The sequence below is a fragment of the Galeopterus variegatus genome, unplaced genomic scaffold (assembly GCF_000696425.1).
Source record: "Galeopterus variegatus unplaced genomic scaffold, G_variegatus-3.0.2 Scaffold195, whole genome shotgun sequence".
Lineage (NCBI taxonomy): Eukaryota > Metazoa > Chordata > Mammalia > Dermoptera > Cynocephalidae > Galeopterus > Galeopterus variegatus.
The window spans coordinates 663230-686850 of NW_007726306.1; the positions used below are offsets into that span (position 1 = coordinate 663230).

The following is a 23621-nucleotide window of genomic DNA, read 5'->3' on the forward strand; positions in this document are numbered from 1 at the left end:
TATTCAGATCAGGGACAACCAATTTCAATTACCGTTACTTGTAGATGGAATTATGGGTCTTGCTCTCTCTTCCGCACTTTTAAAGGACTCCTTTCTTTCCATTATTCCTCCATCCCCCATCAGACTCTTGAATTATACCGGGAATTAACTTAATACGTAAAGTCACTTCTAAATGAACTCTGTTCTGATACTTTTGCTTTGCTTGCCCTCAAGTCCCTGTATCTCCCTTGGTAGCCTTCAAATGTCAAAGTGGAGCACTCTGAGTCCAACATCTGGTATTGTGCTTGTAAACAGCATTTTTCCCCAGGTGGATTCTTCTTGGAGTGAGGCGATACTTTGAGTGTCTGGGTCATTTACATGGAAATAGCACTCTGCACTTGGTGCTTCTAGTATCTAGAATGTTTATTATTAAAGCACCCAGGATATTCTCATAATATCAGATTCAGAAGACACAAGCAATCTCTCTTTCTGTCTCTCTGCAGGTCTCTTGGGGGTAGGACCTCAAGGGAAGCTTCTCTGTAGAGGTGAAATTCTAGCTGAGACCTGAATGATTAGAAAGCAGTGTTAAAGGAACTTGGCAGTTGCATTTAAGGCAAGAGAAAGAGCAAGGGTAAAATTCATGAGGTGGGAACACACTTGCTGTGTCTGAGTAGCAAAAAGGAGGCTGGGTAGGCTGGGGCATGGGAGAGAGCGGGGGAAATGGTAGAAGATCCAGTCAGAGAGCTAAGCGGTAAAGATTGTGCAGGACTTTGTAGGCCAAGAACTTTTGACATTGGTTCCTATAATAGATTGAGCTGGAGAAATCTTTGGATCAGACATGCATGCACAGGTCATCCTTGCTGCTGATAAGGAAACACATAACAGCACAGATGTGGAAAAGTGCACCCAGGAGGGTGGAGAGGTGTTGATAGAAGGCCATATTGACTTCTCCCCCTTCACCACCATCAGTCACTTACTATACTGGTTGGTGGATATCCCTAGTGCCTCCTGCTCTTGTTTTCTCTCTCCTATACCCACTACCATTGCCTTAGATTTGGCCCCTCAACCTGGGGCGGTCACAGAGGCCTCCTACTGTTCCCCTATCTCCTTCAGACTATGACTAGAATGTATTCACATTGCCCTAACAAGTAGAAGCTCATGCAGTGAGTTTTTCCTACACCTCTTCCACAGCGTAATGACATACACTCTGACTTGGTATTTCAGTCTCACTGGGATTGGGATGAACTCACCTTCCCAACTCCTGAGCTTTCTCTCCACAAACACACTCTCCCCCCCCTTTGATTTCACACCTCTTATGCTACTGTTTCCTCAGCCTGGACCATTCACCCCATTTTCTGCCTATAAACTTTCATCTCACTTGTGGTTGTGTAATGGAAGGACCACAAGATTGAGAGCCAGAAAACCTGAGTTTGACACTTACTAGTCTCTGTGAGTCTCAGTGTGTTTATCTATAAAGTGGGAGCAGTGATACCATATCATTTAGGATGCTATTGGCTGCAGATAACAGAAAACATAATTAAAGGTGGGTTACACAAAGAGTCTGGCCTTTTCTGTCACAGGCTATGCAGAGTCAGCTCATGGGCCTCCGAGACATGAAAAGTGAGGGTTTCTTTGCACCCTGGAGGCTGCTCCTAGTGGCTCTGTGGCTGTCACCATGTCAAAAAATGAATATATTGAATTACACTGTAAATGCTACGGATATCATTTGGATGACCATGAGAAAAAGAGAAAGAAGGAGTCGAGAGGCTTATGACGTTCAAAGAAGGCAAAAAAGATGATTGGTCTGAAGGCTAAGCTCTGTCATAAATAGAGACATGCTGAAAAAACATAAAAGAAAAAGACTGTCAAGATGCATGAAAAGAGAAATAGCAAACAAAGAATGATGGAAAGACCCCACAGGGAGTGGTACCTGTCTATGTGCTGGACAGAGAGGAACAGTCCTGAGCTAAAGTTCTTTCTAACACGATTAAATAAAAATGAAAAGGGAAAGCAGGAAAATGGGGGTCTTTCTGCCCAAAGCTCGTGCCTGGGGAGAAACAGAAGTATTAAAAGTGATTTGAACAGGAGAGAGAAAGAAGAAGGCATGGAAAAGGATATTACTAAAGCCTGCTTTTTTGGAGATGGCTTTATGAGAAAATCACCTAAATATGAAAGATTCATTAGGCCAATGGGCTTACATTTCTTGAAGGCCCATGTAACACATCCTGAACTGAAAGCCACCTTTTGCCTGCCAATATTGGCCATAAAGAAGAATCCCTCATCTCCAGTATATACAACTCTAAGTGTTATTACCAAAGGTACGTCATCGAGGTGAACGTGAGAGAGTAGGCCTTGTGACACAAGGAAGCAAGGTTATATGGGGAAAATATGCCCAGGTTACCAACAATCCTGAAAATGACAGGTGCATAAATGCAGTCTTACTGGCTTGACAGCAGTTTCGTACAAATAAGTCCTTATAATTATTGAAGACTACACACCAATCAGGAAAACCATCCTCACGGTGATGTTTCTGAATACTACCAACTACCAAACAAGCCTTACCTGTCTGCAATCATCAAAAGAACTATTCATTAAATTGTAAACAAAACAAAACAAAACAACAAAACAAAAACAAAAAACGCACATTAAAATGGCCCAATTAAGAAAAAAAGAAGTCTGGGGTATGGTGGTTCCAGAGGTGGTGAATTTAGCAGCTCAGTGATCAATGATATTATCATGTCATCAAGTTCTTATTTTTTTCTCTGTCTTTCTGTCCAGATATCTACAGAATATTGGCTTTTCTTCTTAGGCTAGATCCCGCATCCTCTAAGATGAATCCTGCTTCTCTAGGTGTTATGTTCAGGTGACAACACCCAGGAGCATCAAAAAGAACATACATGCCTGTGTCTTTTTTCTTTTTTGAAGAGCAAACCTTTCCCAGAAGCTCTACAGCAGACTTTCTGTCATACGGCAATGCACAGAGCTGAGTCACATGCTTGTACTTCGATGAATGCTTGGCCAGCCTAGTGAGCCCACTGTCACTGGCTTAGAGAAGTCAAGATTTACCATTTGGGTTGCAAAGGGGCCCATATTTCACATGGCTGCATGATGCATGGTGAAGAAGATGCCTGTTCTCTTAGAAAGGAAGAAGGGGGTCAATGGTTGTTGGGTAGTAAACCAAGTATCCACCACAGGAATTTACTCTGGAGGGTGCTTTGGACTGAATGTTTGTGTCCCCTCCATATGTTACAGTCCTAATCCCCAAGGTGGTAGTATCAGAAGGTGGGGCTTTGGGGCCATGATTAGGTCATGAGGCTGGTGTTCTCATGCATGAAACTGTTGCCCTTTGTAATAGGGACCCAAGAGAGCTCTCTCATCCTCTTTCCTCCCGGTGGGGATATAATGCAACCTGGAAGAGAGCCCTCGCCAGAATCAGACCATGCTGGCGCCCTGATCTTAGAATTCCGTCCTCCAGAACTGTGAGAAATACATCTCTGTTATCTATGAGCCACTCAGTCTATGGTATTTTGTTACAGAAGCCTGAGTGGATGGAGACAAGAGGTTGTTGAGAGGATAAATGAGATGATATATTAAAGCCTGGTTCAGCATTAGGCTCATCACAGGTGCTCATTAAATGGTAAAGACTATCTTATCACTAGTCTTCACTAGTAGCCTTCTCCAGTCCTTAGGGATGGAATGATTGAAGCCTCCTTTGATGTTCTCAGAGAACATGAAGCATATCTTTACGCTGGGTGGAGGGAGTATGGGATTGGAGTTGGAGCCATACACTGGCATTAGGCCTAATTTCCAATAGTACTGCTGTTTGATAATTAGTTACAGAGAGTCTGGATTCAAGCAGACAAGAGCTCAAGTGTTAGCTCTGCGACTTACAAAACGTATTTTGTAGTGGTTTAACCTTTAGACTAAGAGAGAGCCTATGTGGATTCAAATCCCAGCTTCACCCTTTCCTAGATGTGTGGCCTTAGGCAGGTCACTAAACCTCTAAGAGCTTGTTTTCTCATTCATAAAGTGGGTTTCAGTAGAAATCTACCTCTCGGGGTTGCTGTGAATATTCACAGAGATAATGCATGTATAAAGCATGCTGCAAAGGGCATTATGAAGGATAACAACTGTTTAAAGCTTATTTCCTTTAATCCAATTCTAGTTGTTTATAAATTAGATTTTGAGATCCTTACAACATTGAATGGAGCACGTTTCTCTGATTTTCCAGGACTTGGTATGTAGTCGGTGCTCAGTTAATGTCATCTGACCTGAAGATGACTGTGTTGAATGCTGAAAGGTGCCGTGGAGGAGAGAAGAGGAAGAATATTCCAAACACAGGGAAGACCCACCCACAAAGTGATTATAACAGGGCCAGACTCTCCAGCAGTAGCCTAGAGAACTTATCATTGTTTTCTTCAACTTGGTGTTCCCTTGTCCAAGCATTTCTGGTGTTCATTGCTCCTCCATGTGCAAAGATGAGACCAGGCTTCTGCTCGGCTGCAATGCATGAGGACTGGCATTGTACCCTTGCATGATCACCTACCTTCCCTCCTCACCCCACTTGCTGCTTTTTAAATTTCTGCTTTTGATCACCACGTGTTGTACCCATGCATTGATATTCAATTCTGTACCCCACAAATATGTATAATCAATTATCTTTCAATAAGAAAATAAATTTCTGCTTTAATGTGATAAGCATTACAACATCCAACAAAGGACATAAAAAAGGTATTTATTTTTAAAAGGTGACAAGTGACAAGACATCAGGAAAAGAAGGCTGATGGATTAGGACCCCTGAGGCAGGTGAGCTACATGTCTTATCACCCACACCCCCTGCCCCCATGTGGACATACCAGGCTAGAAATGAGGGCTCTGGGGAACTTTACAGTGGCAGAGACATAAGAAAGGAGCCACTATGTTGCCGCCATATTTTCTTTCCTAGGCTTTTGTCTTCTACCACGTGGAGTAATCTTTTGGTACTTGGCAGATGGGAATCCCATTCTCCTTCCAGAGTATCGAATGGAGTTCCACAAAACATTTTCTTTTTTCCTTTTTTTTTAACGTTATATGAATGAGATCAATACTCACTCCCTCTGGAAAAAATCCAAGCTCTTTAACATGACAGGAGAGGAACTCTTTCTCTGGCTTTCATTCCCACCTATCTTGAGTGCACAGTATACGCATGAGCCATTACAAACATTTTCTATTCTCTCACCTCTGCATCCTGCATGTGTTGACACCTCCACCTGGAACACATTTCTCAATAACCTCTGCAGGTGTGTGCATGCACATGCCTGTGCACACACACACAGAGGTCTGGCTAATTCCATCTAATCCTTCAAATCTCTGCTCAGATGTCACTTTCCCTAGGAAGGCTCCCATGACCCCTCATATATGAGTAGAAGCCACACCTCTATGCTTCCCCAACCCCCCACCACCCCGTTTTAATCCCATGGGAGCAGATTTAGGACCCTGTGCTGTAATTACCTTTTGTTCTGCTGCCAGCTAAGCCCCTCAAAGGCAGGAACTGTGTTTTATTCTTTATCATATTCCCAGCACCTAACACAGGGCATGGTGCTCAGCAGGAGTCCCATAAGCATTTGTTGACTGAACGATGTCATCAGCGGGGGTAATGGGATGTAACTAGGGGACAGTCCCCCTGAGACTACTTTTTGTGGTATTTTAAAGGTGGAATCTCAACAAGAAGGTGCCTCTTCCCTCAGATTTTGTCCTAATTTATTCATTCTTCCATTTTCTTTACCAAATGGATTTTGAAAACCTGCCCTATTGCAAGCGCTGTGCTAGGTCTCAGGGACACAGCAAACAAGACAAATTTAGGGCCTGGCTTCATAAAACTTAAAATCTAGGGGACTCATTTTGGGGTTGGTTTCTATTCATTACTGTATTGCCAGTGTCTATCATGGTTTTTGGTCTATCATCCAATAAATATGTTAAATACAATATAAAAGGAGGCAATTTCACGACACACACATATCAAAGTGGACTTATAGAGGAAAAAGCAAATGGTTTCATTTTACCTAGAAAAAGAGTCAAGATTTTCAAGGAAGGGACAGAGTAGGCCCAGGGACACAGTGTGGTGGCAGCAGGGTCATTGTGGTTAGGCTACTGGACATGTCTGGGTTCGAATCCTCTCTCTGGCATTATGTTTTCTTTTGTGGTCATTTTAGCCTCCTTCAACCTCTGTTTCTGCATCTGTAAAATGGGAATAAGAATTAACCTCATCTGATCCTTGTGAGAATTCAATGAATTAATCAATAAAAAGCTTCCAGCATAGAGGGAGTGATTTTTAAAATGTTAGCTTATAATTGTGACTACAGGTTTAAAATGATATGGTGTGCTTGGGAATGACAGAGTGGTGCCTGTGTGTGTGTGCGTGTGTGCACGCATAATGGTATTAGGGGATGAGACTGGAAAGTTGGCAGCAGTCAAGTTATGATGTTCCAGCATTCCACAGTTGGCTTCAGTGGGAAGGCACCGAGGATTACGTATGGCAGAGGGCATGGTTATGTCTGCCCACATGAGAGGTGAGTGTCTTACCCTATGCAGTGTCATTAGGAATCTTTTGAGAAGAAGGAAAGAAAGAAGAGAGGGAAGGGGGAAAGGGACAGAAAGAAAAAAGAAAGGATACAGGGAGTGAGGAAAGAGGAAGAGTGGAGCAAAAACAAGGGGCCGGAGTGTCCCCTTGGTGCCAGGTGCCAGGGCTCGCATCCAGATTAGCGAGGAGTCTCAGGATGAACATAAGGGCTTGAACTGGAGAGGGCTGTCATGGGGATTTATAGGTCTCCATCCCAGGCCTGGTCAAATGTGAAAAATGAACCCTCAGAGGCCCCCCCACCCTAGATCATACAGTCAGGGCTTGTGGACGGGCTCCTTGTCTCAGGACTCACCTGAGGCTGCGGACGTAAGGTGCCAATTACCTGGGGTCAAAGCTCAAGGACAGCTTGCCCTGGGGTATGATTTGCAGCCTCTGGGCATTCAGCTGATCTTGCAAGTGTGCGTCCCTGCAATGTCACCGCCAGGCTGATCAGCACGGCCCCCATCCCCCTTCCCTTCTGGCAATAAATCCAAGGATATTTTTCTAGCTTTAATTTATTTTTTAAAGTAGCTTTATGAGCCTGTTAATAAAAGGGAAACTTGTTCCTTGCCTGATTGCCACTCAGTCTCTGCTTGCCTCGTCTCGCCTGGGAAACTCATTGGAAACAATGCCGGCTCTTTTTTCCCTGCACATAAAAGGGTTTATAGATCTCCAGTTCCCTACAACTCAGCCCAAAGTAGCTCTCAATTGACAGTCTTCAGAAATCAACATTGCTTCCCCCTCCAGCAAGCTTCTGCTTGCACAAGGTCAGGCTCGGCTCCAGGAAGACACTGCTGTCTGAATCACACTGGCCAGGGCTCCTGGGATGTTTCTCCTTCAGATGACACCTCCATCTTGCAGAGGTAGGCTTTGAAACCTTTAACAGCACCGATAAGAAGCTTACACTTGTCAAACAGACATGGTTCCCTGCTGAGCTAGCCAGGGCCTGTTTGTTACCACCCCTCTCCTTCCCCAATTTATTGCAGTGAAGGATGTGGGAAGGATGGCCATTTTGCACCCAGGGTGGCTACCTCGTGATCATTCCCTGAACCTGGTGACTCCAGTGGCTATGTCAAGTAGCCATGGGCTATATAAATCCTCTGTGCAGTTTCCATGTTTATAATGTGGGTCTATGATGGTGGACTCAAGTTATTTGGTGTTTCATTTAATATAAAAATGAAGAACAAATTGGTCTAAAGCAGAGTTTCTCAACCTCAGCACTACCGACATTTTGCACCCGATAATTCTTTGTTGTGGGGGGCTGTCCGGTGCATTATAGTATGTTAGTAGCATTCCTGACTAGATGGTTAGTAGCACACTCCCCCACCCCCATGTTGTGACAACCAAAAATATTCTCAGACATTGCAAAATGTCCCAAGGAGGGGGTGAATCAGTCCTTGTTGGGAATCACTGGCCTAAAGCATATATTCCTTTTTTTTTTAATTGAAGCATATTCATTATATGTATTTGTGGGGTACAAAGTTGTATTTCAATACATGTATACAATGTGTGATGATCAAATCAGGGTAATTAGCATATTCACCATTGCAAAACAATAATTTCTTTGTGATGAGGACATTAGATCTCTTTTCTTCTACTGTTTGATAACATAAAGCACACATCCTTGATGGGAGTGATATCACATCCAACAGGGTAAAAACTGGTTCTTGGGTAGATGAAAAAATCTTATTCTTTTTTATGCCAAAAGCATATATGCATACAGTACACATACAGATATACAATATATCTGTGGTGTTAAAATTTCATGGTGTGTGGTGATTAGGAAAAAAAGTCTAAAGGATTACTTTTTGGAGGGAGAAAATGAAAAAAGGTTGAGAAACAGTGGTCTAAGGAGATACAAACTGAAGCAAGTGCAGGGCTATTTTCTACCATGCCTTCACCATAGAAATTCTCCCTATTCAGTTTTGAACTCATGGCAGCAATATTATTTTTACTCCAAATGTCATGATCAGAAGCTATACAAATAATGGTGTCCACACGCAAGTGTCTTCTGATGTCACTGAGGTCTTTCACTGGTCAGATTTTACTTCCTTTCAGGTCAAGTTTGTTGATCCCCAGCACCCCCTTTGGTGGGGATCGAGGGGGCGATAATTTACTGAGTATCTGCAACATGCCAGGTTCTGTGTGGGGAAACTTGCATTCAGTCCCTGTATCAACACTTTGAGGAAGGAGTTACCACCATCCTTATTCTACAGAGAGACTAAGAAGGGCTTGTAGCTAGCAAGTAGCAGTGGAGGATGTGGATCCAGTTTTGATTTCACAATGTCTGCATCCACATGGAGAAGTCAGAGAGTGTGGCCAGGACATGACCACTCTGGTCTAGGGAATTTGTCTCTGGGAAATTACTGAAGGGTTTTCTACTTCAGAAAAACTTACGCCTATAATTCCAACAAATGTGGTGATAAGGAGCCAGATTCTTGATTCATCCAGAGCCCTGTAGAACCACCTGACTTGCCAAGTGAAATGTAAAGGGGGCTGGGGGTGAGGATGTTGCTGCCCTATTCTATCCTTACTGCCGGAAACACACCCCAAAATACAGTGTATCTCCTGGATGCAGAAAAACCTTCCAGGTGTGGTAGACAAAATAATGCCCCCCCAAAGATGTACATTTCCTAATCCATAGAACCTGTATGTATGTTACTTTGCATAGCAAAAGGGACCTTGCAGATGTGGTTAAGTGTACAGACCTAGAGATAGTGAAGTTATCCTGGATTATCTGGATCAGCCCATTGTAAATGCATGTGTCATTGAAAGTGGAAAACCTTTCCTGGCTAGGTCAGACAGATGAGATGCAAGAAGATGGAAGCGAGATTCAAAGCACGAAAAGGACTCAATCTGCTGTTGCTGCCTTTAAAGATGAGAGGAAGGAAATGACGGTGAGCCAGGGAATGAGGGTGGCCTCTAGAATTTGGGAATGGTTCCCAGCTGACAGCCAGCAAGAAAATGAGGACTCTGAAAACGGAGACCCCTGCAATGAACTGAATTCTGCCAACAGCCTGAATGATCAAGGAAGTGGATCCTTTCCTAGAGCCTCCAGAAAGAAGGCAGGTTTGCTGGCACCTTTTAGCCTAGTAAGACCCATATTGAGTTTCTGATCACCAGGACTGTACAATGATAAACTGGCATTGTTTAAGCCACTAAGTTTGTGGTAATTTGTAACAGCAACAATAGGAATCTAATACAATAGCTTCCAGTCACTTGATAAGATTCAGAATGTTGTATGTGGACTTTATGAGATCCTTGGCATCCTGGCTCTAGCCTGCCCCTCCAGACTCATATCCACTTATCCTGTGCTTCTGCTACAGGGTCTTCTTTGCAAGCCCTGATGTGCCTCATGTTCTAAGACTGCAGGGCATGGAGGCAGATTACCTGAGGTCAAATCCTGGTTCTTTAGCTTATGGTCTGTGGCAACTCAGGAAAGTTGCTTAGTCTTTCTGAGTCTCCATTTCCCTCCTTTTATAAAATGAGAATATTAATGGAATCTACCTCACGGAGCTGAGTCAATTCACATAAAGGTCTTAGCATGGTGCCTGGCATGTATGAAGCACTTGATAAAATGTCATTGTCATCATCATTATCACCATCACAACCACCACCATCATCATCATCACTATCATCATCATCATTATCACCACCATCATCATCATCACCACCGCAGCCACCACCATTATCACCCCCACCCCCATCATCATCCTTCTACAACTTTGCAAAAGGTCATCTATCTACTTGACATGCTCTTCCTCCATATCACCCCCTGGTGAATGCTCATTCTTCCTTTAAGTCTTGGTTAAGCTGTTTCTTCCTTTGGGGAGCCTCGCCCGATTACTGGCATAATGAACTAAGTGCTCCTTTTCCAGTGCTCAGCCTCTGTGCTCTTCAAAGACAGAACCTGTTTTGTAATCATGCTGTTGAACCTCCCGTGTCTATTTGTGCCCAGCAACTCGTGAATACCTAACAGATGCTCTGTGAGTCAATGACAGGCTGAGTTAGCAGTAACTTTTAATGGGAAAGTTAGCACTGTGATGTAACAATGTCTATGTTTTGTTTTCTGGCATGGGTTTTGAAGTCACAAATTCCAGCTCTGCCACTTACCAACCATGTGGTAGATGATATGTGGCTCTGTATCTGAGATTCAGCTTCCCTATCTGTAAAATGGAGATGGGATCCACCACATAATTGAGAGGTCTAAGCAGAGGTTCCTGGCTATAAGTAGTAGCTTGGTAAATACTAAGGCATTATTTCTGGGGAGATTACACTCCCCACTTTTTTTGTCATATCAACTCAACTACTCAACTATAACTAAAATAAGAATAACAAGCAAGCTTATAATAGGTTGGTTTACATCTGTCTCTTTCTTCCCTCTATTCCCCAAACATTTACTGAGCACTTAACTGTATTTCAGGCTCTCTGCTGGGTCAGTTTAAGACAAACAGGTCCCTGCCTATGTGAAACTTACAGTCTAGATCTGTACTGTCCAATACGGCAGCCACTATCCACATGTGGCTCTTGAGCACTTAAAATGTGTCTAGTGCAAATAAGAAAGTGAATCTTTAATGTAAATTAACATACTTTATTTAGTTATTGAAAAACATTTAAGTATGCTTAGAACTTCAGTATGTAAATCTATCTTTTTAACCATAAATTTTGTGACATCTAACTACAAATCAACTGTTTCCAGTGAAAATTGAGTGCCTGAATTGGGATGTTCTGTAAGTGTAAACTACACACTGCATTGTGAAGATTTAGTACAAAAAAGAATGTAAACCTTCATTAATAATTAAAAAATATACTGATTATATGTTGAAATGATAGCATTTTGGATATATTGGTTTAAATTAAATATATTATTAATACTAATTTCACTAATTTTTAATTTTTAAATGTGGCTATTAGAAAGTTTAAAATTACATATTTAGCTCACATTATATTTCTAGTATGTGGTACTAGTCTAGAGAATCATGGGTTCATTTCTCTCTTAACCACAACCTTCCTCTGTGGACTAGGGCAAACTATTTCTCTAAGCCACATCTGTAAAATATAGATAATAATAAGAGAATCCAGAAAAAATAGTGTGCTGATTAAATGAGATTAAGTATGCAAACCTCTTAGCATACTGACTGGCGCATAGTAGGAACTCAGTAAAAATGCATGCTAAATGAATAAATTAGCCACTGTTCTGATTGAGTGGGGCCAAATAATACCTCATTTTTTCCCAATTGTGTACATAGTTTATACTCATCATAAAATATTTAAATAATATATGAAAGTACATAAAAAAGTAAACTACCCTAAGATAGCTACTGTTATTTATTAGTATCCTCCTTTCATACAGACAGCAGAGCACAGTACTTCTGAATCCAGACCACGGTGTCAAATTTCATCTCTACCACTTAGCTTGCCCACACGGTTACCTAATTCTCTGTTCCTCAGTTTTCTCATCTGTAGAGTGAGGTTAATAATGATACCTATATCAGGTAGTTGTTAGGGGATTACATGAGTTAATATTTATAAAACACCTAAAACAGTGCCTGGCACATAATAAGCATTATGCAACGATGTATTAAATCTTCAAAAATATATTTATGTTCTTGCCCACCTCCATGCCCACCCCAAATCTTCTACGCTTTTCTCTTGGCTCATTTAATCACGTATGGTTGTTGATAATTGCTTGTTTTATAAAACTGTGATCATATTATATACATCTCTCTGGAACATGACTTTTTTACTGACAATATCTCTATTGTGGAATCTGCTCCACCACGCTAATTGGTGTCAACAAGTGACTACATCATAATTCCACAGCAGAGATGTAAATCCTTTTATATAACCATTCCCCTATTAATAGCCATTTTCTTTGTTGGAAATTTCTGAGCATTAAAATGTTATATTGGAAAGGCAGGGGAGAGACCAACCCGACTAATTACATTTCCAAACTTGAGTAAGCTTTGGGGGCTAAGCTATGGATTTGGTGCATGCTGAAAGAGGTTCATTTTGAGTTAAGTAACTATCTGAAATCACCCAACAGTTAGATAATTGACCCAATTTAATTTTCCTGTAGAAGGATGGTGCTGGTTTGTCTGCTTGATGTATAGGTATGTCACTGCATGTATTACAAACCGGTTGGCTAAGTATGAAGCTATTATTACTAATTAAAATCACTTCCCTGCAGAGCCCTCACCTCTTCCGCCTCATAGCCCACCTGCCCACTTTACCCAGGATTCACCCCTTCAGGAACAGTTAATGTGAGCCAAAAATCGATAGCTCAATTAACAATCAGGATCAGGCTTCCAGGCAACAGAGATCAGGATCAATAACTTACGTTCAGTGAAATTAAAGGCAGTTGTTAAGCCAACTGTTTAAAAGCTGCAGACATGGACTATGGGGATATCTGTCAAAACCCGTTGGGCTCTTTCTCTGCAGAGTTAGGGAAGTACATCTTTCTTTGGTCCATCTTCCACACGGATGGGCACCTAATGAAACAAGCATGTCCTCACCAATTTTTTTCCTGAAATAAATTCTTTGGCCCCAGGACTGCCATGGGTATCTGAGCTGATGTAAGAGAGACTCTTTTTTCATCAAGCATGATATACAAAAGCAGAAATCCAGAGTCATTTCTTTTTTTTTTTTTTTTTTGTCTTTTTCCGTGTCCGGCAACGGATCGCAACCCTCAGTGTTGCCCCCGTACCGGACCGGGGACCGGCAACGGGATCGCAACCCTTGGTGTTGCTCCCATGCCTCGCTCAGTCAGTGAGCGGGAACCGGTCTGCATGTGGGATCCGAACCCTTGGGTGGGAGCGCCACCGCGCTTCCCAAGCGGCGCACTATCCAGTGTGCCACCGGGCCGGCCCCCAGAGTCATTTCTCAGTGCCCTTTTCAACATCTCTGGAAGGGTAGAGTGAGTGATGTTTCCCTGCATCTTTTATTTGGTTGATCTTCCCAGCGTTGTAACTTTTAAATCATTCAACCAACATGTAATGAGCACTTACTCTGTTCTCCTAAACTTGACTTTTCAACTTTTAGTGAATTAAACCCTATGTGTAGTTCTAGTATTATTATTTGTGTTAGTTAGGATAGGCTACGTGGAAGTAACAAACAGCCCCAGGCATTTAATGGAACAACACAACTCAAGTCTGTTTCCTGTTACGGAATAGTGCCAGGAGGGTGTTTCAGTTCGATGGGCAGAGCTCTAAGTGGAATCTGAGGCTCCTTCTACCCCGTGGCTCCTCTGTCTTTTCATGTCTGATTATCACCTTCATCCAACAGGTGGAAGGGGCAAGACAGGAGGTGCCACATCACTAAAGTCTGGACTCAGAAGAGCATGCAACACTCCTGCTTACATTCTGTGGCCTACATGTTAATCCTCATCTTAGCTGCAAGAGAGGTTGGAAAGTGTAGTCTATCTATTATGTTCAGAAAACAAACAAGGAGAGGACAGATTTGGGGGATCAGCTAGCTGTGTCTACCTCATTATCATTACTCCCCTTGTGGATGTCTGTAATCTTACCTGCCTATCATGTCTTCCCTGTTTTGGGGGGACCCCAGAATTTCTCTTTCCTTCAGTGAACTCATTTAATCAGATGGGACAGTCCCCATCTCCAGGCACAATGATGTACATGTGACTCAAGCTGGGCCAATCATAGTCTCTCTTGGGATATCTGTTGGATTTACCAAAAAAGGTCATTTATTTCCACTGGAATCACTAAATTGGCAAGATATGAGTCTTGGGCTGCCTAGTACAACATACCTGTTATTCAAATAACTCTTGCCCAAGTGATAAAGGTACTGTTATCTAGTTATATGCTCTCATATCTGGTAGACAGACAGTCATAGACATGGACAGTTACACTAAGAGAAGTAATAATCATAACAGTTAGGATTTGTTGGGTGCTTGCTATGCTCCAGGCACTATTCCAAGTTTTATGTTTATTTATAGTGACACATGTTCTACTATTATTCACATTTCACAGATGATAAAACTGAGGCACAGAGAGGGTATGAAACTTGCCCAAGTTCACCTACATAGCAAGCAACGGAACTGGGGTTTGAACCCAGGAAGTCCAGCTTTAGTGCTCTTGCTGTTCATTATTGTGGATGACTGCCTCAAAGAATGCTAATGAAGGCATGCACAGTGGAGTTACTAACTGAGATGAGGTGACAGTGGTCAGCAGATGAGGTGATGCTGGCTGTGGTCTCCCATACTTGCTCATGAGCTCCTTGAGTTCAGAAACAAGGTCTTCCTACCTAGATCTTCCTCTCTCTCTGCTCCAGTGCGCCTACTACATAAAAATCCCACTTTACCCAGGGTTATTGAGCAGAAGTTCCAACAGCCTTAGATGGAAAAAAAGAATGCACAGTGGTAGAAAGATTAGAAAAAGTGAGTGGTCTTCTTTGAAGTCTTCAGATTTAAGAAGAATGGGGATGGTGGGTATCAGCTTGCTGCTGAAGGTAGCTATAATTGTGATACGGACATCCAGGCCAAGGTTCCACTGGAGAGGTGAAGACTCAGCCAGGTGACACATCCCCTTCACACATCAGCCATCCTGGGAATGACGCATTTGGTCTGTAGCATTTGGTCTGTAGCGCATTTGGTCTGTGACCCAACACAATAGGAGCTGGTGTGCACTGGTGGATAAGCTCTTTACATGTAGCCTATTATTTAATCATCAAAAATCTCCTTCATGATAAACACTATTACTTTTTCATCACTTTATAGTCAGTGCTTAGAGAAGTGGCTAGCAGGTCATGGGAACCTGAGTTATCTGTTGTCACAATAATGCTACAAAATAAACAACTATGAAAACCGATTTAGTTCTCATGCATCTGGGGTCAGCTAGGAGTTGGTTAGTGATCCTTGCTGGGCTCTCTCTCCAGTCTGAGGATCAGCTGGCCATCAGCTGATCTAGGCTGGCTTTGGCTGGTGTAACTGGAGCAAGGTGACTCTACTCCATGTACCTCTCAGCCTCCAGAAGGCTTGCCCGAGCACAAGCCCATTTCGAGACTCTGCTTTGCATCATGTTTGTGAACATCCTATTGGCCAAAGCAGATTGCACTGCTGAGCCTAGGGTCAAGGGGCAGGGTGGGAGGATTTTGCAAAATTATGTGGCAAAGGGTGTTTCTATAGGGAGAGATGAAGAATTAGGGCTGTCATTGCAATTGACCATGGTACTCAGTAAATGTGTGTTGTATAAATGAACAAGTGAATGAACAAGGCTCTAAGAGGTTAAGTGAGTACAACACAGGGCTCTGCTTTGACCCGGGCAGGATGAATTTGCTGAGTGGGAGATTTTGGAGGCTGGTAGAAGTCTCCTAGTCTCCTATCATCTAAAGCCTTTCCTCTACCTATTAGCTGAGGCCTGGAGTTTCTTATCCAGGGACCAGAGCTGTTCATGTCCCAAACTAAAAGCAAACTGACAAAACATTTGTCCCTGAGAGAGAAGACACAGTCACTCTTACCAAGGAAACAGTGATTGGTTTGAAAGCCTCAACTTAGTCTTGCTTTTTCTTCTTACACTAAAAAAATTTAAAAGAATACAAGCTACATGTGTTCATTGTGTATAAATAAGATGGTGAGAGAATGCATAGCCACTAAAATGAAAATCATTTATAACCAATAGATAACTGCTCGTAATACTTAGGTGTATTCACCTCCAAATATTTTCCTTATTATTATTATTTAAAAAATTGGGAGAGGTCTTTGATACAAAATTTTGACTTAAATATATACCACAAACATGTCTGTCCATCATTAAAAACCTACTGCAAACATTATTTTCAGTGGCTGCCTAATATCATTTTTGCAGGTAACAGCATAACTCATTTGATCAATCTTAGATTGAATATTTATGTTTTTTTTCAGCTTTTCAGTCTTATAAATAGTGCTGGGATTACTACTATTTAATTCCATATATTTTTCATTACAAAACTGACAAACTACCATACATAAAATCTTTAAAAAGGGACAAAAGATAGCAACCACCTCACCACCATCATATCCATGGCTAATATTTTTCTGTATTTTCTTCAAGCCTTTTCTCTCATACAATCTATGCTTACCTTTTCCTGACTATAAAAGTAACAAATGATGACTTCTAAAGATTTGAAAGTACAGCAACAAGGAAGCAGGTACAAAAATCATCCATAATTCTACCACCTAGAGGCAACCACGATTAACTCTTTGGCCTATTTTCTCACATTGCTATTATTATTAATTATTTCTTACTATTTTACATTTCTGAGATGGAGCTAAACCTCCAATCCTTCTTTTCTTGTTTTGCTTAATCCTATATCACCACCATTTCTCCTGTAACGTAAAGCTTTAAAACATTTAAAAAGCATTAAATATTACAACATAATATTTTAATGATTGCACAATATCCCTTCAAATAGATGTATCACAATGAATTCAACATCTTCCACAGGACAACTTTAGCTATCATGTGCTTAGCTGCAAGAAGCATCTTTGCATATATATTTGATCACATTTCTGCTGATTTCTTTGGAATAGGTTGCTAAGGGTGGAATTATTTGTCATGCGCTGGAAGTATATGAATATTTTAAAGACTTCCATATGTACATGTTTTTACACAGTTGCTAACACACAGGATAAACCATGTTATATCCTGATTTTGACTTATCTTGTTAGCATAGCATTTCTTCCTAATCATTGGTCTCCTTGAAGGAAGGAACAATCTCATGCATTTTGTATACCCAGTCCAGCACCTGGCACAAAGCAGGTACAACTCTAACTTGAGAGGCAGTGTATATTAGTAGTGGGAGCACCAATTGTGGATTCAGACAGTCTGGGTTTGAATCCTGAATGCATCACCTACTAGCAAGTTAACTAATCTTTCCGTCCTTCAGTTTTCTCATCTGTTAAAGAGGAACCAAGATAGCACTAACCTCTTAGGGATGTTGAGAGGATTAAGTACATAGCTCCTAGCATGTGCAAAGCGCTCTGTGAATGTAAGCTTCATTCATTGTGTGTTGGTTACAAGAATGGGCCTTTGGAATTACATAGCCCTAAGTTTTGGGCCACTTCCTGCTGTGAGATCTTCAGATGTCTTCATTGATAAAATGCATCAATATTTGTACCTACCTTATGGAGTTGCTTTGAGGATGAGATAAGATGATGTAAGTTAAACATTCGACATGGTGCCTGGCAGCTAGCAAATATTTAATGAATGTGAGCTATCGTAATTACTGTAGAAAGCACACGGGCTTGTTGTAACATATTCTGACTCCATTCTTAGCGTAAGGCATTTGATGTGTCCTTCTAGACTTTTTTTCTTCTCTTATAGCCTTGAATATCTACGTGTGTGTTGCTACTGGATCATATTTTCTTTGTTCCTTTTCTAACCCACTGGTGGCTTGGAGCTTCTTTCTTTTATTTCTGTTCTGCAAATGGATCTTATTAGCAGGATAAGAAGAGACACCGAAGACACTTTTTACTCGTTTGTGGGCAATGTTGTCCTGGGGTGAGATGAGGTGTTTAGAGGTAGAAGGCTGAAGAGATCATCTTTAGACACACACAGCTTCTTTTGTCATCTGATTCATTTGTGTGCACTCTGCACTTCCAGGAAGAATTTAGGGGGAGACTCCTTTGCTCCTGGTTAACTGCCACTACTAGGTATCTTTAAATAAAAAAATTTAAATGTTCTGTTTCTCTTCCCTTTTCTTTTCCCTTCTTTTCTCCTCTTTCTATTCCATCAGCCTAGGATGCTCTCTCATGACCAGCTTTTCCCAATTACTTATATTTCAGCTCAAAGGTTACCTCCTCAAAGAGATCTTTCCTGAAAGCTTTATTCAAAGTAGATGTCTCCCTCCTCCAATTATTCTCTTTCCCTGTTTATCTTATTAACATTTCTTATAATCTGAATTAATTAGTAAATGTGCAAATTTGATTAATTACTCATCATTTGCTCCTCTCTCTCCAAATCTCAGCTTCAGGGCACAGGAATCATGTCTCCTTTCATCCCATCAGCCATCACCACTCTCCAGCACAGTGAGAGCATGTAGTAGATGTTCAATAAATATTTGTTCAATGAGTGAAAGGATCATTGCGCACCAGTAAACACATGGAAGTTGTATAATACAAGGCAAGCATTATTCTTCTCAATATCTGGGCCAGGAAGCTGAGGTTCAGAGAAGTTATTATTATTATTATTTTTGAAGGTTAAAAACATTTTGTTCTTTTAAAAATAGTTTCCTTAGATAAATGTATTTTATTTAATTTATTTACTTTTATTTAATGTTTAGATAGAATATTATCTTCTCAACATGGAAATGAAGGGAAACATCTCAAATTAATTTTAAAGTCAATTGATAAGAACAAATTTAACACACAGAGATTAACATCCTTAATGCAAAAAGAATTTTCATTCTTAAAAATGAATTAGAACAACATAAGCAGAAATTTGATGAAGGACATGAGCAGATAAATCCTACACCCCAAAGAAATACACGTGGCTAATAAGCACATTATAAGATGTTGTTACAGGGTGGGGGTGTTGGGGCATGACCTCATGGTTGCTGGCCTGGTTGTGGTCATTCAAGGGCAGGGCTGAGGCCCACAGCCCCCCTCAGAGAAGTTAGATGACTTAATTTCTTATTTTATTAAGAGGCAACTTATTTTGTTTACTTTTGTTTGTGTTATTTTGTTACTTTTCTTATTTTATTAATTATTTTTTGGAAAAAATCATACCTATTTATGTTTCAAAATGTAAGTAAAATTTAAAAAGTGCACATCAAGAAATCTCACAGGTAGTGTTAGCTCTCCAACTTTTTTCTTCTTTTTCAAAGTTACTTGTCAAAGTTACTTTCAAAGCTATTTTAGGTCTTTTCCTTTTCCCTGTCAATTTAGCATCGGCTGAAAAGTTTCTATAAATACGACTGCTGTGATTGTGATTGTATTGAATCTATAGATCAATTGAGAGAGAATTTATGAATTTCAACTCATTTCAATTCATTAGCAAGGTTTTATCTCTCCACTTTGTTAGTTCTTCTTTACTTTCTCTCAGCAATGTTCTGTAGATTTAGTGTAGATGTATTCTACATCATATTTGTCAGATTTATTCCTAAGTATTTGATATTTTTGATGCTATTATAAATAGTGTTTATTTTTAAAACTTTAATTTTCAGTTAGTTGCTTCTGTATAGAATAAAATTGTTTTTTGGACACTGATTTGTGTAATGATATGTTTATTTTTATCTAACCTGTTGAATTTACTGGCATAAAATAATTCATAATGTTCACATATCATCCTTTCAATATTTGTAGTGATGTCACCTCTCTCACTCCTCTTATATCAATTAATGTTAATAATCTATGCCTTCTATCTTTTTTCTTTTCCTTGTCAGTCTGGCTAGAGGTTTATTAATTTTCTTAATTTTTATCAAAGAATCAGCCTTTGGTTTCATTAATTTTTTTTTGTTATTTTTCTGTGTTCTCATTCATTGATTTCCATTTTGATCTGTATTATTTATTTTCTTTTTCTGCTTATTTTGGGTTTAATTTTCTTTTCTTTTTCTAGTTTCTTAAGGCAGGAGCTGAGGCCATTGACTTGAAACCTTTCTCCTTTTCTAACATAGGCATTTGGGCTATACATTTTCCTCTAAGTACTGCTTCAGCTGCATCCCACAGATTTTGATATGTATGTTTCCTTTTTCATTTACTTCAAGATACCTTCCAGATTTCTTTTTGAGTTGTAATTTTACTCTCAGGCTATTTAAAAGTGTATTATTTAGTTTCCAAATATTTTCAAGATGTCCTTCTTTCTAGATATCTTTTATTGATTTGTAATTTAACTCCACTGTGGTCAGAGAAGATACTTTGGAGAGCTAGAATTTTTTCGGATTTACTGAGACATGTTTTATAGTCCATAAAATGGCTTATTTTGGTGAATGTTCCATGTGTACTTTAAAATAATGTATATTATCCTGTTGGGTGGGTTGTGTCAATTAGGTCAGGTTGATGGTTAGTGTTGTTCAAGTATCCTACATGCTTTTTGATTTCTGTCTACTTGTTCCATCAGTTATTGAGCTACGGGTATTTAAAATTTTTGAATATCATTGTGGGTTTGTCTATTTCTCGAAGTTCCATCATATTTTGCTTTAAGTATATCAAAACTCTGTTATAAGACACATAAATGTTTAGAATTGTTATGTCCTCTAGAAGGTTTAACTCCTTTATTATTATACAATAACTTTCTTTTTCTCTGATGATATTTTTTTTGCTCTAAAATATACTTTGCCTGATATTAATACAGTCACTCCAGCTTTCTACTGACTTGTATTATTATGGTACATCTTTTCTTATCTATTTACTTTAGAGCTGTTTGTGTCTTTATATTTAAAATGCGTTATTGTAGGTAGCATATAGTTGGGTCTTGGTTTTTTTATCCAGCTGAAAATCTCTGCCTTTAGTTGGAGGCATTGGGCCATTTACATTTAATATGACTATTGATACAATTAGGTTTGAGACTTTCATTTTGCTACCTGTTTTTTATTTGTCCTATCTGTTCTTTGCTCCCCTTTTCTCTTTTCCTGACTTCTTTTGGATAAGTGAATATTTTTTATGATTTAATTTGATCTCCTTTATTGGTTGATTAGCTATAACTTTTTGTTTTGCAATTTTAGTAGTTCTTTTAGGGTTTAAACTAACTTATCACAGTCTGTCTTCAAGTGATATTATACTACTTCATGTTTAGTATAGGCCACTTCTGGCATTTATGCTATGTTTATCATATAATTTACTTATACATATATTCTAAACTTCAAGCTTTTTTTGGTGTGTTAATAATCAATTATCTTTCAAAAATATTTAAGTAATGAGAGAAAATCTTACATATTTACTTCTATTGTTTGCCATTCACTTGAGTAAATCCATATTTCTATCTGGTGTAATTTTTCTTCTTCCTGAAGGGTCTTCTTTTAACATTTCTTGGAGTACAGCTCTGCTGAAGGTAAATTCTTCAGACATTTTATGTCTAAAATTACCTTTATTTTGTCTTCATTTTGAAAATATCTTTTGAAACATATTTTTTGGGGGGTACAGAATTCTAGCTTAACTTTTTTTTGTTGTTGTCTTTTTCCGTGTCCGGCAACGGATCGCAACCCTCAGTGTTGCCCCCGTACCGGACCGGGGACCGGCAACGGGATTGCAACCCTCGGTGTTGCTCCCGCGCCTCGCTCAGCCAGTGAGCGGGAACCGGTCTGTATGTGGGATCCGAACCCTCGGGTGGGAGCGCCGCCGCGCTTCCCAAGTGGCGCACTTATCCAGTGCGCCACCGGGCCGGCCCCTAGCTTAACTTTTTTACTCCACTGATTTAAAGATGTTGCTCCAGTGTCTTTTCACTTGCATTGTTTCTGAAGAAAAATATTATTCTTGTCTTTGTTCCTCTTTATGTAAAATGTCATTTTGCTCTGGCTCCTTTTAAGATTTTCTGCTTATTACTGATTTTGAGCAATTTAATTATGATGTGTTTTGTTGTAGTTTCTTTTCCTTTTCTTTTTTGTTCTTTGGGTTTGTTGAACTTTCTGCTGTGAATTTTTAGTTTTCATTACTTGTAAACTTTTTGGTGGTTATTTTTTCAAAGATGTTTCTTCTACTCTTCTGTCTTTTGGGCCCTTCAATTATATGTATGTTTGGCCCCTTGAAGTTGTTCCACAGTTCAGATATTCTTTTTCATTTTAAATGCTTTTTTCTCTGATTTCATTCAGGATTGTTTCTATTGCTCTTTGAGTTCACTACCTTTCTTTTGGAATATCTTATCTTTGGTTAATCTCATCCTGTGTGTATTTCATTTCAGACATTGTAGTTCTCATCTCTAGAAGTTCTGTTTGGGTCTTTAAAAAACATATTTCATGTTTCTACTTAAGTTTTGAAATATATGGAATACAGTTGTAATAATCATTTTACTAATTCTAGCATCTGTGTTCTGGGTCAGTTTCTATCGATCAGTTTTTCTCCTCATGGGCTGTATTTTTCTTCTTTTTGCATGCCTATCTTTGATAGGATGCCAGACATTGTTGGTTGTTGGATATTTTTTGGGTCCCTATAAACCTTCTTGAGATTTTTTTTTCCTGGAACACAATTATTTTTGGAGACAATTTGAATCTTTTGGGTCTTGCTTTTAAGATTTTTCTAAATGAGACAAGAGTAGTGTTTAGTTTAGGGCTAATTGTTCCCACTAGTGAAGCAAGGCCCTTCTGAGTACTCTAATTTATGAGGTTTTAGCCTGGCTTGTAGAAATAGGCATTATTCCCAGCCTTATGAGAATGTCTGCTACTGTTCCTTCTAATCCTTCAACTGGTTCTGTCTTTGGTCTTGGGAAGGTCCTCAGGAATATGTGCCAATCAGCACTTTACTGAATACTCAAGAAGGACCTTTTGCAAATCTCTGTCGTTCTCTCTCTCTGTGGTTTTCTCCTCTCCAGTACTCTGTCCTACAAACCCTGGCTGCTTTTGTCTCTCTGCAACTCAGCTCCTCAACTCAGGAAGTCCACTGGGCTCCTCCTGGATTCTCCCCTTGTGTGTTGTGGCTTTGGAATCCCTTGAGGCTAATGCTTGGAAAGTCCTAAGGCTCATCTTGTTTGTTTCCAATTTCTAAGGGCTCATTGCCCTTTGTTGCCTGATATTCAGTGTCCTGAAAATCATTGTTTCATGTATTTTATCCTCTTTTGGGGTTGTTTCAGGTGGGAGAGTAAATCAAGACCCTGTGACTCTATATTGTTTGGAAGCAAACATCCTCTAGAGCCTAAGTAGTTTTTCAAGGCCACACAGTTAATTTGTATTAGAGCTTGGAATAAAATCTCAGTTTACCATCACACATTTCAGTTCATGTTCCACTATTATTAGAGATTTCTGCTAATGTGACACTATATGGTATTTTTAGATCCAGATTTTTAGAGAATATGACCTATTTTTCCCACAAGAGTTTTGCTTTGAGGTGAATATGCATTCTGTTCTCTTTTATAAATATGAGTCACTGCAAATATCAAGGGCTGAGCAAGATATCGATGTGGTA

General features: G+C 39.9%; 1 pseudogene; it reads left to right on the forward strand.

The window, feature by feature from the left end:
* Positions 1 to 1654: 1654 nt before the first annotated feature.
* Positions 1655 to 2429, forward strand: LOC103584036 (annotated as a pseudogene).
* Positions 2430 to 23621: the final 21192 nt, after the last annotated feature.